General features: G+C 44.0%; 1 long non-coding RNA gene across 1 annotated transcript in view; it reads left to right on the top strand.

Moving 5' to 3' along the window:
• The window catches only part of LOC144773991 (uncharacterized), a 148,866-nt gene that overhangs the window by 83,598 nt on the left and 45,914 nt on the right, over window positions 1-19,354 (top strand). The window contains exon 2 of the long non-coding RNA XR_013600086.1: window positions 16,573-16,713. This is a non-coding gene — a long non-coding RNA (uncharacterized LOC144773991). The remainder of the gene's footprint in view (window positions 1-16,572; window positions 16,714-19,354) is intronic.

Here is a 19,354-nt window from a genome sequence, read left to right as displayed (position 1 = left end):
CCCGGCACATTCCGTGGGCGGAACGGAGATTTCCGGCCACCCCTAGTGCAGACGTGCAGGCCTCCAATGGGGAACAGGAGGCCCTTATGCTTGCTAAACTACTGGCTGAGATTAAGGGTTCCAAAGACCTCACTATCGCTAAGATTGACACTGTCGTACTGGAGATGGGACTACTCCGCCCAGCTCTCTGGAAGATCTCGGACAGGGTCACTGCCAACGTGACGCTTTTTGAGGGGAATTTGTGCTAGCCGGGCTAGCTCCGCTGAGGGTCAACGAGTCTCACCTTCCTGACTCCTGTGCCGGCCGGGGCTTGGCTCCGACGAAGACGCTGTGAACTCTGCCCCTACTGTCTCGAACTACGACACCCAGCAGCCCTGCACTCTCTGCCTCCCTCATCAACCCGCGCCAGGAGGCGCATGAAGCTCAGTTTGGAGCCGAGGACCTGGTGACGCTTTTTGAGGGGAATTTGTGCTAGCCGGGCTTAGCTCCGCTGAGGCGCAACGAGTCTCACCTTCCTGACTCCTGTGCCGGCCGGGCTTGGCTCCGCCAAAGACGCTGTGAACTCTGCCCCTACTGTCTCAAACTTCGACACCCAGCAGCCCTGCAGTCCCCGCCTCCTTCATCAACCTGCGCCAGGAGGCGCATAAAGCTCCGTTTGGTCCCTCGTCCCCCGGGGACGCGCGCGGGACGTGCCGGGAGAAGCCCGGGACAAGGGCGGGGCTGTCTGTGGCCGTCCGAGGCCAGACGAGGCTGGGCTGGGCCACCCCTCTTCACATCTGCACTTCGGGACACTTAAAGTGAGATCGTAGCACTTTACCAGTGACATTATTGACTGGACCCGTAACAGTTTGAACTGTGTAACAATATTGCTACTATTAACTCTCCGTGATCTCGAGATTATTGTTGTATTTGATTCTAGCCCTGTAAATATACGCCACAGAAAAATGAATTCACGTCTCAGCAAAGGTAGGAAATCCTTGGTGGAAGGGTCCGTTAGAGGGACACTAGATCAGTTTATAACCAGGGCCGCCTCAGTGTTAGAACGCGAGATAGCTATCACTGAGCGTCGTCTGTCCTCAGAACTACTGTATCCAGCTAGCGATCACCCCACCAAATTTAAGTAAGGAAAAGGATTTAATTAGTGACACCAGTATTCCTTTACAGTCACAAGACCTAACAGTATCAACTGACTTAAACAGGGAGAATAACACCAATGACTCAAATATAGAACCACCATTAGAAATTACTTCTGAGGAGCTTATATCACTAACACCTCTTAAGCCCACCCCAAGAAAGAAAACACAAAATAAATTATTGGGCCCAGGGCTTGTAAAAAAAAGAAAGCGCGGGGGGAACAGTCAAACGGGGTAGGCGCGCAAAAACACCTAAAATACTCTCGAGCCCCTTAAAGGGCCCAAGAATAGCTGTAAGGAAGACCCTGCCCGATCATTTTCCCCTACATTCCTATTCCACCCAAGAACTAATGGGAAATATTGAACAACTATTATTACCACTTGTGGAGAGGGTGAAAAGAATGGCCGATCAATTGGGGTCTATAGAGGAAGCAATTGTACCCAATACTAAATTAACCAGGGAACTGATAATCCACAGGCAGAACCAGCCCACATGTGTAACATCTACAGGGCCAAAACCAACTAACTTACCTAATAGTGTGGATTTATTACCTGCATCCAATGAAAACACACTGGCACCCCTGAAAATAGACAAAGGCCATACGATCCATAGGGGAGAAAGAGCCGGAGGACAAGTCATCAAACCAGATATTACCCATGGAAATACCGCCAGGAGGCTCCCCTCTGACAAGAACCTAAGGGGAACTCCGCAACAAATAGACCTGCCACCGGAGGCGGCACCTTACGTTGTGGTACTTACCGGGGTCCCGGAAAAAAGAAGGATACCTAGAACTTAAAAACAAAGTAGTACACTGGCTGAGAAAGAACAGGCCATTACCCCCTAATATAGATGGTGAAATCCTGCACGTAAGAAGACTAGGTTGGGTGGGGCACAGACCGAAGGACATACAAGGGGATGTTATCATCATCAACTATAGGGATCGCAGGGTAATTGCCCATATTGGAGATTGGTACATTGAAAGAGGTGGGGGAGGAATTTCGACACATGACTTAAGCTACTTCAATCCCCAATCCTTACTGACTAATTCTCTAAGACCCCGGACCCCATACATGTGTAATACAGCAGGCCCCAGTTTTAACATTCCTACCTTTAATCGTTTTGCCATGTTCTCTGGTTTGGAAGGGGTAGACTGACTCTTTAACGAGGCGCCCAGGGACCGCTACGCACCCAAACATGCAGAAACATTTGCGGCCCCTAAGGGTGTGCATGAAGGTGAACAGATCAACCCAATTGATCACAGTAAATTCCATGTGGAAATAAAATCTATTTAACGGGGCGGCTTAAAGAGAGGGTGCCGGGTTAGGGAAGAACACATAAGCCACAAAGATAAGACCATATTGCCCAATATCAACTCGGCAACGACCCTATGCAATTACGACAAACTTGTGGGAAAAACTAATCTGAGGGAGACGAGTAAGAGGGTGCAACAATATAAACAGCTTAATCCGATACTGATTAAACCACATAAGTTACAGGGAGAGGATCTTGTAAATACCATGGACATAGATACGGGCACTAACATCTCCCCCATAATTTGTGAGTTTATCAATCCGAATACCCTACAGCCAGTTAACACCCCCATAATTAAGTCCTTAACACTTCATAAGGAGCACGAATTGCACCTAAGCTCCCCACCAGCCCCGGGTACCATGGAGGGTCTAATAGCAAGTGCTGATAGTCCCGTCCCCATCACAGAGGCTCAATCTATTAACAACATCTTATGTTGGAATGTGGCGGGCCTGACCGACAAAAACACTAATCCCCTATGGCTGGAAACTGTGAACCAATATAGTATTGTTTGTATGCAAGAAACATGGACCATCAATGAGTCTCACCTCTTGGGTTACAAGACTTTTCATACCCCAGCTACGCCTAGTTCGTATGGCAGAAATAAGGGGGGATTAAGTACATACATTTCAACTAATATAGGATCCACATATGTAAAGTTTACATCCACAGAGTTTTACCAAATCATCGTCACCTCTTGGGGAGCCCTAAAAAATTTCACATTGGTAAACTTTTATAATAATATTCCAACTTCATTAACTGAAATAGTTGTTAACAATCTTAGGCTAAATCTATCAAAAATAGAGGAGCAGATGGACGGAGACATGGCCCTCTTATGGGCAGGGGACTTCAACTGCCCCATGTGTCCCCGGGGCGAGGCTGGCCTTTGTGGTTTGGGAGATAATAAGGAAGATGCTCCTACGCATTTTTGTCACTCCAAATTAGGGGACCTTCTGAACAGTCTGACCTCACATTTTGTTCTGTCATATGTTAATGAATTGTGCTCCCCAGTTAAGCCCTTCCGACCCACCTTTAATGGGAGAGGATGCAATTCAATCATTGATTTTATACTTTTATCATCAAGGTACTCAAGGACAATACTTAACTGGGATACACTAGATATTGTCTTAAGTGACCATTATCCCATTTCTGTGACCTTAAAATTTAACGACACAGCATCAAATAAAATGAACAGTATTCTACATAATCCGCCACTAAAACTTGCTAGTACCAATGGTTACCACATTAAATGGGACAAAGTGATGCCTGCGGACTTTCTACAAACTCTAGTTAAAAATACCTTTGAGGACTTCCAGACATGCCTCTCGCTTAACGACGAGCATCAGATAGTTATAAACTCGTTCATTAAAATTTTATTAGAGACAAAAAGACTTTTGACAAGGGCACCTAGACACGCTCCACAAAATAGACAAGGCTGGTTTAATGAGAGCTGCACTAAGGCACTTACCGCACTCAAAGAGGCCTTACATATCATCCCAAGATCACAAGTAAAAATCCCGTTAGCTAGGCATACTTATCGTGCTGCTTTATCAAGCAGGAAAAAACAACTAAAGAAGGATGCATGGCTGGCCCTTCAGGAGGCATCCGAGAGGAGGGACAGCATAGATTTCTGGAAGGCAGTAAATGCCCCTTTCCTGCAAAGGAAGCAGGCCGCCAAAATAGACCTAGTAATTCCTGGTGACACTTGGGTCATACACTTTAGTAGCCTATATGATAAAGCGGAACCTGTGGATTCCGGGCACATACAGAGAACTGACTATGGTACATCTACGGGGCATAAAATACCTAGTGCATTTCCGTTAGGCATCATATTTGAATGCGAGGAAGTCCTTAGGGCTTTGAAGGAAAGCCCTTCAGGGAAGGCTCCCGGCCCGGACTGTGTCCCCATAGATGTATATAAATCAAAGATTGACCTATGGGCACCCCTGCTCACCAAGGTGCTAAACTCTTTAAATACCTTGGGATTTATTTCAACCTGGCCAGAGGCTATTGTAGTGCCGATCTTTAAGAAAGGTGACAGGAATGACCCCTCCTGTTACTGTCCAATTTCACTACTCGATGCCCTGATGAAGGTCGCCGGGAGGATTATTTTAAACAGAATTCAGGAGTGGACAGAAGAGCACGACGTTATTTCAAATTTACAATACGGTTTTAGAGCAGGCAAAGGCACCTTAGAACAAGGCTTAAACCTAGCCCTAATAATAGCCAAATACACTCAGGCAAAAAAAGGAAACCTCTTCGTGACCTTCGTGGACTTAAGTTCCGCATTTGATTGCGTAGACCATGAGCTGCTCTGGGCGATACTCTCTGAGATCGGCTTAGATGTACAAATCCTATTGTTCATAAAAGAACTTTACAGGGGGGCAGGAGCATGAGTCAGATATGGAAGGTGGGGTTAGTGCTCTGATAAGTTCCAGATCCGCAGAGGAGTAAGACAGGGGTGCATCTTAGCACCTCTGCTCTTTACCCTATACATAAATGCAGTTGGTCAACATCTTAACGAAGCATACCATGACTACCCTGCCATCAATGGGATTCCAATACCCATACTTTTATATGCGGATGATGCCGCTATATTGTCGCAAACAAGGTTAGGACTACAAAGGGCAGTAGGGAAGTTCACTGAGTTCATGAAAAATAGAGGTCTACACGTAAATGTCTCCAAAACTTTCACCATTTCCTGTGGAACCGGGACTAGAAAGAAACAATGCCCAATTTTCCTGGACGGTAGAAAAGTGGAGAATACAGATAAGGTCTCATACCTTGGCATCAACTTTGATAGATGGGGCACTTGGCAGGCAGCCGTAATGGCAAGGGGCCTGGCGTTCTCTAGGGCCTCGGGCGCACTGATTAACTTTGCGAAAAAACTGGGGGGAAGGCGGGTTAGGGCTCTCTTACAGATTTATAAAGCCAAATGTATATCAACTGGCACATACGGAGCCGGGATCTGGGGGATCGAGCATGTAGATACTCTGCAATGCTCCGAGAACTTTTTCCTTCGTTACTTACTGGCAGCCCCTCGGGGCACAGCAACATATGTGGTCCACAGTGAATTAGGTCTTACACACATCACGGACACCATAAATTTCTCACCTATCTTACTGTGGCACAAAGTCTGGGCAAAGCAGGAGACTAGCTTGAACAGAGAAGTTATAAAAGATTGTCTCAGCTTGGCCGGTGCTGATAATATCAAGTGGCTTAAATATGTAAGAAATATGCTCAATGATATTGGGCACCCGGAATTCTTTTCTAATCCGGCCAGCATGAACACCGTGCCCAGAGCTACTTTTAAAAAACTGGTCTTACAGCACCTGGATAGTAAGAGATGGTCTGTAGAAAAGGGTAAGCACATGGTCATAGAGCACCAATTGACTATTAATATTGAAGGGGTACAACAGTATTTAATTTTAGAACCATCCCCCTTCACTCGTATGCTCTTGACCCGCTTTCGCACCAATACCTTTTTTAGATTAATTACTTTTCCACAATGCAACAACTGGACTAGAAATATAGAAACTTGTCCGTGTGATAATATCTCACCCCAGTCCAACATCCACTGTATATTATTCTGCAGGTTCTGTTTGCTCCCGAGGGAAAGTTTTTTGAAACCCCTACTGAAGTTTTGGGGCATACGAACCTGCAGAGTGGCCTATTATAAATTGAAAACCCTAGAAAATGCACACGCCATTAAAGCTGTATCTACTTATCTAAAAGTGGTTGTCAGACTCAGGATCTCGGTGCAATCTTAGAACAACTAGCAAACAACTAGATTAGCAAATGTCATTATCTGTTTTTACATCAATTTTTTTTGTTTTTGTGAGCAAGTGCCCCGAGTACTGTATCTTTTTAGCTATTTTTAAATGTATCCACTTTTATATGCCAACGGCATTTTATTATGTTGTTTTTAAAATGTATGCTTTCATGATTCTGTTTTTACAAATCGAATAAAGCTTAATGAATTGAATTGAATTGGGTCACTGCCAATGAGGTAGAAATGCAAACTGTACAGTCAGAACCGGCCTCATAGAAAAAGACAGTTATGGTGCTTCGATCCAAGACCACACGGCTGGAGGAACAGGTCAAAGATGCGGAGACTGGATCCTGAATATGTTGGGTCCCATAAGGATATATAATTTTTTCACAATAGAGCGGGCACATAGAGGTCTGGTTCCTCCGCCCGAACCGGGAGCTGCGCCTCGCGTGATAGCACGAATGGTTAATTTTAGAGATAGAGTTGTAAAACTCCAGCACGGCGCCCCAAAGATCAATGGACAAGTGATCATGATATTCCCCAATTATACGTGTGAGGTGAAGGAACAGCAGAAGGACTTTGGGCAACTAAGAAAAGGTTAAAAGATAACAATAACAACTTGAAATAAAGCGTCTTGTTCCCTGCGAAACTTAGGATTCTGCATAATGGAAAGGAATACTTTTTCACAGCATATCTTTGTATCTATAAAATTACATCCGTTAAAAGAGCAGCACGGAGAGACAGATATTATTAGGTTGCTTTCACAGCACATCCGTATTCACAGTCTTTGGGCCCATTTTGGTCAATATGGCTGAAAGCGGTTCGGGGGGAAACAGAAGGCACCCTCAGAACATGCAAGGCCTCCTTCAGTTAGCAATTGAAACTGGAGCAGGAGAACAAGATGCTGCCGTGACCAATGAGATGGCGACTAGGGACAGTCCTGACTACAGCCGCGGGGGTCTCCTGAGGTACTGGGGCACTCCCAAATTGAGCTGGTGGGACGTTTCCACGGGGTCAAGTATCTCTCCTGATCTAAAATCATTGGTCATCGTCCGGTTCTGGATCAGTCCTCACCCGACCCCGCTCCAGCTCACCCTCCATGACACTTGACTCGGAGATCTTACCATCAGCAGCTGAGATCTACACATTTTGACTGATGCCAGGTGGAACAACCTGGGAGCTGAAGGGGAGATGGACTATGGATTTCGAACCTTGACTCTCACCTACCCAGCCAGTCTTTGGGTAAACTCTCCTGCGTCTCTCTACTGGACTTTTCACCCTTCTCCTTTACCCCCTCCTCTCTACTCTTCTCCTGTTTCCAGCTATTGACCTTTGCCCTCACCCGTCCTTGCTCATAGTTCCCACCCTGTCTATCCACTGGAATTTCTTCTGTGAACTTTCCCCCATCAGTTGAGACCTAGCAATATGACTGATGCCCGATGGAGCTACCTGTTTAGCTATTGGGGTGATGGGCTGTGGATTCCCTCCTCGGACGTCACCTACCCAGTCGGTCTTTGGGCAGACTTCCTTTCGACTCTCCTGCTGTCTTTTCCTTCATCCTCCCCTTCATACTGCCCCCTTAATCCCACCTCTCTATTTGTCTCACCTTTCTTTCCTCTCCCAATTTGTTGCTTAATTTTTGACGTAATGTGTATTTGTTTTCATTCTCTGTAACATTGTGCAACCTAATGTAAAGTGCTCTGATACCTATGGGTCTAGCCAGCACTATATATAACATTCCTCTGAACTTCTGATGGACCTTTGACGTCACCCCATGGGCGTGAAAACTGTTTATACTCACCTCAATACACGAGCAACCTTGGCCGATGCCCGGTGGAGCTATCATATGCAGCTAAAGAGGAGTCTGGCCCTGGTTTCACCCCCTCAGCCGTCACCTACCCAGCTGGCTCATCTGACATTGTTTTCCTCGTTTTTCCCGTTGGGTATTCCCTCCCTCCCCCTCCTCCCCCCTGTGACTCTTTGATTTTAGTGATGTAACTATGTAACCTATAACTCATGTAAAGCGCTCTGATACCTCCGGGTCTAGTAGCGCTATATAAAACTTTTCAAATAAATAAATAAAACACTCCACCTGGAGATTGTTCTGCTGGGCAGAGCAGAATGGCAGACAAAGGCCATGTCCGCAAGGTCGCCTGGCCAGGATACATGAAAAGGGAACTGACCCACACAGGTTCCAAGGAAGCAGAACCTGGAATACAAATCCTCCATCTGTGAAATTGGTATTAAGATGGGGGCCCAAGATCCATCCTTGTGCATTGTTGTGGTCTCTTCTACAGAGGAGGGGGTACTCAGCAGAGAACTCAAGGACTATTACACAGCCAGGTATTGGTATTGCACTGATTGCCAACTCCCCAAAGGCAAGGGAAATTCATCAAGAGCCAAATCTGAAGGAAGAATTACTGGAGTGTCCTGGTGCAAAGGCATACTACCTGTAAACAATGGAAAGAAGAGCCAACCCTGAAGAATGAGCTGCCATAATTGACCCTGGTGTGGGTCCATCTGACAGAGACCTGCTAAGCAAGTACGCAGAAGGAATCACTGTACTACTGGAGTGGGCAGTTCAATCTATTTCACTTATCTCCTTTGTAGCTACCAAGGTACCCGGACATGTGTGCCCGAGGGGTAGACCTGGCCAAAGCCAAGAATAGTGCGTGCTTTGTGGCCAGTGGGCCCCAGAAGTAGACTGCATGACCATGGCACTGCCATTGTCATTGGGTTAGCATCAGCCTGGAATACCAAGTGACCAGACAGATACCCCTGGGGTGCTCATGAAGAACTAAGATTAATGCTTCAAGGTAATGCATGCCAAAATTAGCGCCTGGTATCCGCCATGCTGAAGAATCATCCCCTACTAGCGTGTGGCAGCCACACTGAAGAAGTATCGAGTACTCACCAGAGTGTCAGGGCGAGCTGCACCATAAGTCAAGTACCCATCGAAGTGTCGATGTGAGCTGCGCCATGGGTCAAGTATCCACTGGACTGCCAGAGTGATCTGCGATCTACAGCCAGCTGCCTGAAAGAGTGCCAACAACAGAAGCCTCTGCTCCTGCTGAGACCCTCAAAGTGCCAGGCTGTGCTGCCAGTAGCCACGTAGCTCCCTAGATGATTCCTGGGTGCCATCGGGCTGCTTCCTGCTACTGGTGAAACCGTGCTGCCTCAGAAGGACCAAATGTGGCACAGCCCTGCTTCTACAAACTTGTTGAGAAATTGAGCTGGCCTAGTCCAGAGAGACTGAGTGCTAAAACCCAACATGGCGAGGGATGGTGGGAGAGAATAGGCTACACCTATAGAACTTACCTTGAACTCTAAACCTGGGGAGCAGGGGAACCAAGAGAAGGGGTGTGGGACCCATCAAGGAACAGGAGGAGGGGTCATTAGATTATTCACCAGAGGTCGTGAATCGGGTATTCGTACATAATGAATCTGCAGTGAAATTCAGTGTTTTTTGTGTAATAAAGTACTTGTCTTTTCTACAAACAGAAGTACTGAGCTGGACATTGATCTTATTGTGGGGTGTTGGGGAGGTGGTATTGAATCCTGATTCTGACAGCCTCCACATTAACCTCCCAGAGAAGCCTGTGACTGCTGGCCCTCGCTGCCACTGAGAGTCAAGCGCGGAAAGGATTCTCACCGGGCAGGGTTGCCCCTTGTCACCACTCCTGTTCGCCTTGGCCATGGAGCCATTGGCCTGCCACGCCAAATCCGAGAAACCTTACAAGGGACTTGAGATATTTGGCCAACAACATCATATAGCACTGTATGTGGATGATCTCCTGCTTTTCCTCCAGGATACGAGAGGGGACTTATGGGGGCAAGGGAGCTTCTTAATCAGGGTCTAGGGACTCTGGGTTAACTGGAGGAAGCCATGCCTGTTTTCGACCACTATGGGTAGAAACAGGCAAGATATAGAGCAGGATGGAATATGGGAGTCTAGATGCTTATACCTATGGACCAAAATGCGTCACCAGATTATTGATACCCTGGAGGGTAATGTAGAGAAGACAATTTGGGGACTAAGAACAAATATGAGTTTCTGGGCCTCCCTGCCCCTCTCTGTGATGTGTAGAGTAGCCCTATTAAAAATGGTGGAGCTGCCACGTCTGCTATATTTTTTGGGTACCCTCCTTATATGGATCCCGGCGAGTGTCTTTCGAAACCTCTGGTCCTTGATCACAGGGTTTGTATGGGGGACTGGTAGACGCAGAGTGGTGCTCACTACACTGCAACCGCCTATGGCAAAGGGGAGACTTGTTCTCCCAGACTTTGAAAATTACTATCTTACGGTCCAGATCCAATGGCTTACACAGTGGGTGGCGGGTAGGAAGGCAGGAGCAGAGCACCTGGACCACAATGTTCCGGACATCCAACAGTTTCCCAGGGCAATATTGAGACTAACAGTCTCGAGAACAAACAGTAGCCCTGAGTTTCACATACTGTGTAAGCGCTGGGGTCGTTCCTTGCAGAAATTGAAAACTAAGAGGCGTTACGACCCGAACATCCCACTAGAATGGCTCAGGGAGCTCTCACATGGAGGGGATTGGCATGGACTCAGGGATTGGGTGGTGGCAGGAGTATGCACAGTGGGGGCCTTATATGAGGACGGGACATTGATACCCTTTGAAGACTTGCGGGAAAGATACAAACTACCAAAGGGTCATTTCCTATAGTATAGCGCTAACAGCGGCAATCTATAAGCACTGGAAGTTAGGGATGGGGGAACCTCCACTGTCAACCGGGGGACAGTACATAGTATTATCCTCAGGGACAGACAAAGCAATCGCATGCTTGTACCGTCGTCGTTGAGGTGAGGGTGTGGCTCCCTTAGACAAATTATAAGCACGTGGGAGGAGGATTTGGGGATTCCCACAGAGGAAAAAATATGGGAAGGTCTAGTGAGTTGCTTCCCCAAGGATTCCAGGAACCTGCGATTTAAGCTTATTATTTTCTATGTGCTACATAGAGCATACCAATACTTTGCGAAACCAGATGCTGCATACCCAAGTTGTGTGGAGACAGGAGCAGAGTTTCTCCTTATGTTTTGGAGTTGTCCACTCCTAGGGAGGTTTTTGAAAACGATCACTGACATGTTGTCCGAGGTGTTAGACAGGGAGGTCCACAATACCCCACAACACTGCCTTCATTGGTTCCCACATACCTCCAAGACTAAACTCACTAGTGGATTTCAGGACCTGGCACTTCTGCAGACTAAAAGAGAAATAGCCCGCAACTGAAAGGGATAAAGGGGATCTAGTCCGGAAAGCTGGAAAAGGGAGCTACTATGCTGGTCAGACTATGAAGGGGCAGTCAGAACTAGGAATGCTCAGAGAGGGAAGGGATCACTGGAGTCGGCCAGTGCCTTGACGGCACTGGTACAGGAACTGAAAGATTATGCTGGCCGCTTGGCTGAAACCCCTGTGGATAATAGCTGATTAAAAACACTACCAGAGAAGTTCTGGGGGAGGCTTACGACAACGTGACAAGAAGAAATGAGTCTCCCCATAGCTGAATGAGAGATGACTAGCAAATCTGATTTAATTTAATGGTTTGAATGGAGAAAGTGATTTGTTGTGAGCAAACTATGAGAATAAGGTGAGGGAACCAGACCTCCTTCTGTTACGTTGAGACTGGTCCACCATGACACGCCCGGGGGTGGGGAGGGAGGAGGGGAAGAAGGAAAGTCAATGTTGTTGTTCATAGTGATTAACAGGTTACCTGGTGACTGAATTTATCATTCTCGCCTAGTCCGGTTGATTGTTAAAGGAATATCATTAGTCCTGTTTTTACTGTCTTTGAGGAAGGCCCACCTAATGGTTCTTGTAGCAATAAAAGAATTTAGTCCGGAATAACAGGCTGAGCACTGTAAAATCTGTAGCTGCAGAAATACTTATGGAACTTGATGTATGGTTGTATATACAAACCAATAAAAATCTGTTGACAAAAAAAGCGGGGAAAGGATTTTACTTGGCCAAGTTTGCAGAGTCATTGTAAGACAGGCCACTGGACAGCAGTGGCAAAATGCCTCACCCCCCACAGCAGTGGCCAAGTAGACACTGCTTGCCCTGTGGCCTCCTGAACCGGGACTGACATCTGCCATTTGTTTATATTTTGCAGTCCTGGAATGACCAAGAGTTGGTAGGTGAAAAAGAATTTGTGTAAAATTATTTGCATTAGTTTCTAACATCGCTATTCGTCCTCTGCTTGCTTAATACAAATTTAACATTAACTTAGACTGCTATCAAATACATTTGAAATGATTTCTGTATGCATTTGTTGTTTTCTGTTTATATTTCAAAAGGGAATAAATAACATATTTTTCATTTATTTAAAAACAAACCTGCTGCAAAGAAAAGAATTAGGTCACAAGGGAATTGTGAGACCAAACCAGTTCTAGTTTAATTCATTGGTCACATAGAGGCTGCTCTTTAAAATATTTGACAGGGTTAATACACCTGCTCCAAAGATCTTTGGGGACCTAACAATTTTGAGGGGATTCTAACAGCCGTAAAATAACTCTGCAATTTAGGGAGAGTTCTGTGTTTTGTCTGATTACAAGTAGCATAGAGTGCCAATGTGCCTGATGCAAAGTACATTGTGTGATGTGTAGATCACAGATTTGTATTTTATGTAGACAGGTAAGGATACTGCTTTTGACACTGACATCACTTTGTTACTGCCAGTACCGAATTTGCAATCTTCTAATATAGCACAGTGATCTATTCACCATCATCAAGTAGCTGCATGCAAACTGTAATTCATGGGTGTAGATCTTCATAGTTTTTTCTCTCAATATGTTGTTATGTATTATTGCATAAAAGAGATCCTTTGAGACTTAATAAAGTCTTGTTAGAACAGACAACCCCAATCACTGCTTACGTGTTATATCCTGACTTTGTATTTCTCCTGACTGTTCGCATTTAACATATAATGTCTACAAGTATGGACGATATGTCATTCCTACACCTTATAATCTTCATTGTTTTAAGTAAAATGTCCTGTACATTGATTTACACACTTGTATGATTTATTGTGTCTCTTTGTGTGATGCAAAGCTCTCTGACAACCTACACTGGGATGAGCTGCACTATAAAAGAACTAAATAAAAAATCAATTAGTAGGTGCCATTTAAATCATTATTAACATAATCACTCATACACACAGATAAAGCTTGCATTGGCACACTGCATGCACATCTCTCACATGGGGTGATGAACAAAGTCAAAAATCTGCCTCCAAATCATAGTTTTCTCTAAAATACTTGCGAAGTGATAAGCTATATATCCTTTGTATCCTTCCATTGCTTTGGCATCTAGGTGTTAGGCTACAGATGGCTCCCAGCCAAGATAATACTTGAACAAAAGAAGGGCTGATGGCCTTTTAAATCAGGCCTTTTTTTTGTGCCTGGGGCTGCCTGCAGGTTGCTCTACTAAACAGAATGCAGACAACGTATGGGTGCTGCTGAATTGTCTCCAAGTGCCGGAAATGAAACCTGGAAAAATTCAGCATATTTTCCTGGCTCAGTGTGATCCAAGATCTGGTCCAGAAATAGCTGCCGGAACCAGGATCTGGCACAATCCCCCACTTTCCAGCACTGTTAAACAGTGGTGTAATTGAAACCCAATACCTATCGAAGGCACACGTACATGACCCTCATCCACCTCTTAGACACTCTCCCTAGGGAAAACCCACCGCCAGAAGGCAAAGACAGCACAATGAGGGCTCAGTCCTACACTGCACCTGAAATACTGGCTCGCTTCTCACACCCATATGCAGAGCTGGCCTTTCCTCAAACAGTGCCCTGAGCAAAACCAAACCAAATCTGGCACCTTCTCCCACTCGTCCTATTTCATTGTCTATGTATTGAAGATTTAAGAGATGTAGAATTAAGGGATGTGGCAAGATTAAGGAGCACAATGAGGGGGGCGTGGCTAGCGCCCGAGGAAGATGGCGGCACTCCCGTGACTCGCCTGAGGTGACGGAGCTGTCGAAGGGATTCTCTGACACCACCCGAGTCCTGAAGACCGGCAAGCCACATAAATGAAGGTCGGAATATGAGAGCCTTCTGACAGACGTAAATTAATTTCTTTTGCGATAAGCCTTGACCGTCTAACATGGATTTTGCTTGCTGCTGAAGTAATGGCAACAGCTGCTTAATTGTTTTCCGAGCGCGCTGAAGGAGCCCTTTTCATCGTGTGAGGCATAAATTCATGGTTGAAAGAGGAATGCCCCAGTATGAAATGGAACTAAACAAATAAGTTTTGCAGTGTTTCCTCGAATCCTTTTGACATGCACTGCCCTCTCTCTAACCCCTATCAGTTTTGACTTAACAAACTGGGATCTGTTATTTCAAGGCTGTGCTGAGGAGATTGTTTTTCATCCTGCGCAGTGTCTCTTCAAGAGGGGCAATAATTCACTTGCTGAATATTAATTTTCAACACTATTAGTTGTGCAGAACAGTGAAATGAGGCCTTTTTGTGCTTGTCATCTGTATTAATGTACTTTAAATAAGCATTTCAGCAACCTCATTTCTTTATTTTTGGTCTGTGTATGTGTAACCATATGCACTTTTCAGCTGATTTTTTTTTCTTCTTCAGAGCCTGAAATGTTTTATGAATGTGCCACACAGTTATTTATTTCACATGGCTCTCTTAGCTGAGACATCCAGTTTAGCATATGTAATGGCTTGTTCTGTTCAGGTCACATTTTCGTGAAGAATTGTGCTGTTTTACATTTCACACACCTCCTTCTCATTAAGCATACAATTACCACTTTCAGTTTGTGTCTCATGATTATTGGTTAAGTTATGTTATGATAACCTGTCACGCGCCAAATGCTCATAATTTCCATTACAGTATAGCTTCTCTATTATTATTAGATGGAATTGCACATTTAAGCTTTGTCTTATAATTTTGTACAACCTCTTCTGTATAGGTTTTAATTCTTCCCATTGCATGGGTAGTTTAAAAAAAATATATCTTCATTGCACAGATCCTCACAGCGCAGATTTATTATCCATCCAAAGCCACGTTTGAACTTTTCTCTATTACATTTTCATAATGTTGTGCTGATTCTTTACAGTATCTTTTTTGTTATTATTATTGCTATGCTTACAGTGATAGGTCAGTTTGCCCTAGTGTTGGGTTCACATTATTTCTGCTTTTAGTACGGCGTTTCTTCTCCTGCACACTACTGTTCTATGTCTTTGGATTGTTTTTCTCAAGTCTATGGGCAGGACATCTAGAACTTTACAGATATCTACACCTTCTCCTCGGAAATTTTTGATTCCTCTCAGCTCACGCTATAACTGTTTATCCATGGAGGATTCAGTTGCTTCATCGTCCAAAGGTGCATTACCTTCACAGATTGCCTCAGTCTCAACTGTTTCCAAAACTTCTACAAAAAGATTGAAAAAAGATCCTCCCTCTCCACCTAAACAGACTGCTTCTGTTACAATGGATCTAATACTGGAGGAGATTAGAGCTCTACGTCCGTTCATGGAAGAGGCCAAATCCACACTTCAGATGCTCTCTGACAAATGGTCAGCAATGGATCAACGAGTCAACACGTTAGAGCAGAACCATGGCTCTTTATCTTCTTCTACTTCTAAAGTAGACTCTCTTTGTTCACAGGTCTCCGTACTTCACAAACAAGTTGAGCAGTTGGAAAACAGAAATAGGCGGAATACCCTTCGAATTTATGGTCTTCCTGAAGGGACAGAAGGCTCGGATCCGCCAACTTTCTTTAAATCCTTTCTTCCAACGCTCCTTAAGCTACCTGAAGGCACCATGTTGAATATACAGAGAGCTCACAGATTAGGCCTACCAATGCGTCAAACATCTTCTTCGTCGCCACACAAACCGAGAGGAGTGATCTTGTACTTTTTGGAATATACTGACCTCTTAAAGATTCTATCAGCAGCTAGAGGAATGAATCGTATAATTTGGTCAGGAAATTCTCTGTTCTTCTCTCAGGATTACGCCAAATCGACAGCTGATCGACGCAAAGAATTTTTTGCATTGCGGCCACAGTTACGCTTGTTGGGTGCAAGATATGGTCTTTTTCACCCTTGCTTGTTTAAAGTGACATTCAATAATAAAACTACCACATATGAGGATCCAACTAAGTTGAAGAGCTTTCTGTACTCTCATCACATTGACACAATGGAGACCACTTCATCATTTAGTTCCAGCTAGTTTGCTTTAACTCTGTTTCTGGTTGCAGTATTCACATGTTTTCTCTTTTGGTTTTTATTCCATTTGCTATTTCTTGAAACGTTTGCAGCACTTACTATGCGTTGTCATTGTTTGCAATATATCTAATCATTTTTTCTTCCTTCACAGGTTTCGGTAGCGTGTCTTCTCATACCTATGTTAGAGTATGTTCGTTATGCCCTTACCTCCGCCTTCCCTTGTGGGTCCTGGACACGTCATTATTCCGTGTGGCCTTCCATCCCTCCACCCTTCGTATGTCTTGGACTGTTTGTAAGTTTTCTTTCTTCATTACTCTCTATTCTCTTCATGCTCTCTTTCTTCTTTTTCTTTTCTTTCTCCTTTTGCATATTCTCTTCTCTCATTGGTCTTCCACATTTCCTTTTTATACCCTGAAATCTTCCTTTCTCTTACAGAAGTTGCATTTTCGCTTTGCTTCCTTTCTTTCTTGTTTCTCATATCTAGTTCAGATCTCTTACTTTTTGTGCAGTTGGTTTGATAGTGCTTGTATTTTTATTCATTTCACATGTCATTCTTATTGGAATTATCACTCAACTGGTTTTTTGATATGCTTTTTTAAAATTATGTTATGCCTTTGAAAATATTATCTTGGAATGTTAGAGGTTTACATTCACCAATCAAAAGACAGAGAGTATTATCCCATCTGGCCAAGCTCAACACAGATATAGCTTGTATACAGGAATCACATTTGTCGGCTGATGAATCTGCTAAATTGAAGAGGGGTTGGGTAGGCGAAGTTTATTTTTCCCCAGGTGATGGTAAGCGTAATGGAGTCTTGATTTTGTTTCGAAAATCTCTTCCAATTAAAGTAGTAACGCATTCTGCAGACACTTCAGGTAGATGGGTGCTAGTGAATCTCACTCTAGATAACGTCCCTATTTCTATTTTAAATGTTTATGCTCCTACGAGTGGCGATGCCACTTTTTGGACCTCCCTCGCACCGCTTATCACTCAATACTACGTTGATAATTTCATCCTTGTGGGTGACTGCAATGAAGTTTTTGACCCATTTTTGGATAGACACTCAGTTAGTGCATACATTCCTCATAAGTCACAAAAATCTTTTACACAACTCATTACACAATACAAACTTACTGACGCTTGGAGACTCTGCAATCCCACTTTGCGAGAATACTCCTTCTTTTCACCCCCTCATCAAACTCAATCACGCTTGGATTATTTTTTTATCTCTCATCAACTTACCCAATCCCTTATTTCTTCTGCAATTGGCTCCATCTTAATTTCTGATCATGCCCCAGTCTCCATTGTTTTAGATGTATTACAAAAACCTACTTCTATTAAAAAATGGCGTTTCAATAATGCTCTCCTTCTCGATGCACAGTTTGTTTCTTCTTTCACATCCTTTTTTCATGAATATTTTTTGTTCAATCACACGGATGAAGTTCCATTCTCTGTAGTTTGGGACGCTTTCAAAGCATCAGCTAGAGATTTCATCATTCACTATGTTTCTCGCAAACGGAAGAAAGCCCAACAAGCCACCAATGACCTCCTTTCTAAAATTAAAAAATTAGAGCACTTATATTACACTTCCAAATCAAAAGATTGTTTAAATGATCTTATCGCCACCAAAATTCAATTTAATAAAGATTCCACGTACAATGCCTCCAATTTCCTCTTAAAATCTAGCGCCAAGTTTTATGGTGGACAGAATAAGGCTGGGAAATTGCTGGCCAACTATCTAAAGGTAAAGCAGAACAAGGTCAATATTGAATCTATCTATAGTTGTGATGGGTCACTAAAACACAAAAGTGAAGATATCCTACAGGAGTTTTTGCATTTTTATGAAACATTGTATTCGTCTGAATCATCTTCTTCTGAACAAGACATTTCCCAATTTTTGTCCAAGATTTCCTCTCCTTTCGACACTCTTCCGGACCTTTCCTCTTAAGAATCAGACCTTACGCAGAAAGATCTCCTTCAAGCTCTTAACTCTCTCAAACATGGTAAAGCTCCAGGTCCCGACGGTTTCACTGTTGAATTCTTCTCCTGTTTCTCAAAACTACTTATTCCCAAATTACATACTCTTCTTTCCACTTTCCTTCAAACTGGTTCCGCTTCTGTCTCTTTCTCTGATGCCCTTATTTGCATTATCCCGAAACCAGGTAAAGATCCACAACATTGTAAAAACTATCGCCCTATTTCTTTAGTAAATATCGACTATAAATTTTTTTCAAAGGCTTTAGCATTGCGTTTAGAATCTTTTTTACCTGAGCTTTTAGGGAAAGAGCAATCCGGTTTCGTTAAAGGTAGACTGCTGACGGATAATACTAGATTGTTTTTTGACATTCTCTCTAAGACCTCGAAGGCTCTCATCCCCTTGCAGCTATAGCCCTAGATGCAGAGAAAGCTTTTGATCGAGTTGAATGGCCATATCTGTTTAGTACTCTGAAGTGGTTTGGTTTTGGTCCAAAGATTTCCACCCTGATTTCGTTCCTTTATTCCCGCCCTAGAGCAGCAATTTCGGCAAACGGTACCTTATCTTCTTACTTTTCTCTTAATAGAGGGGTTAGACAGGGATGCCCACTTTCACCTTTTTTATTTAATCTTGCTTTAGAACCTTTCCTTTTGAGAATTCGTCAGAATGCTAATATACATGGTTTTAATTTCCACGACTCTGATATTAAGATGGCAGCATACGCTGACGATGTATTATTATTTCTCTCCCAACCAGACGCATCCCTCCCTGCTTTTTTGGACGAAGTTAACTCATTTGCACAAGTATCTGGCTACAAATTAAATAAGGATAAATGTGAAATGTTGCCACTTACCAAACTCACTCTCAAGGACGATTTCTCTGCTTCGGGTTTTACTTGGAGCCCTAACTCTATTAAATATTTGGGTCTCTATTTTACTTCTTCTCTTTCGGGCACAG

This window comes from Lissotriton helveticus, chromosome 1_1, assembly GCF_964261635.1.
Source record: "Lissotriton helveticus chromosome 1_1, aLisHel1.1, whole genome shotgun sequence".
Lineage (NCBI taxonomy): Eukaryota > Metazoa > Chordata > Amphibia > Caudata > Salamandridae > Lissotriton > Lissotriton helveticus.
This window is presented reverse-complemented; position numbering and strand designations above follow the sequence as displayed.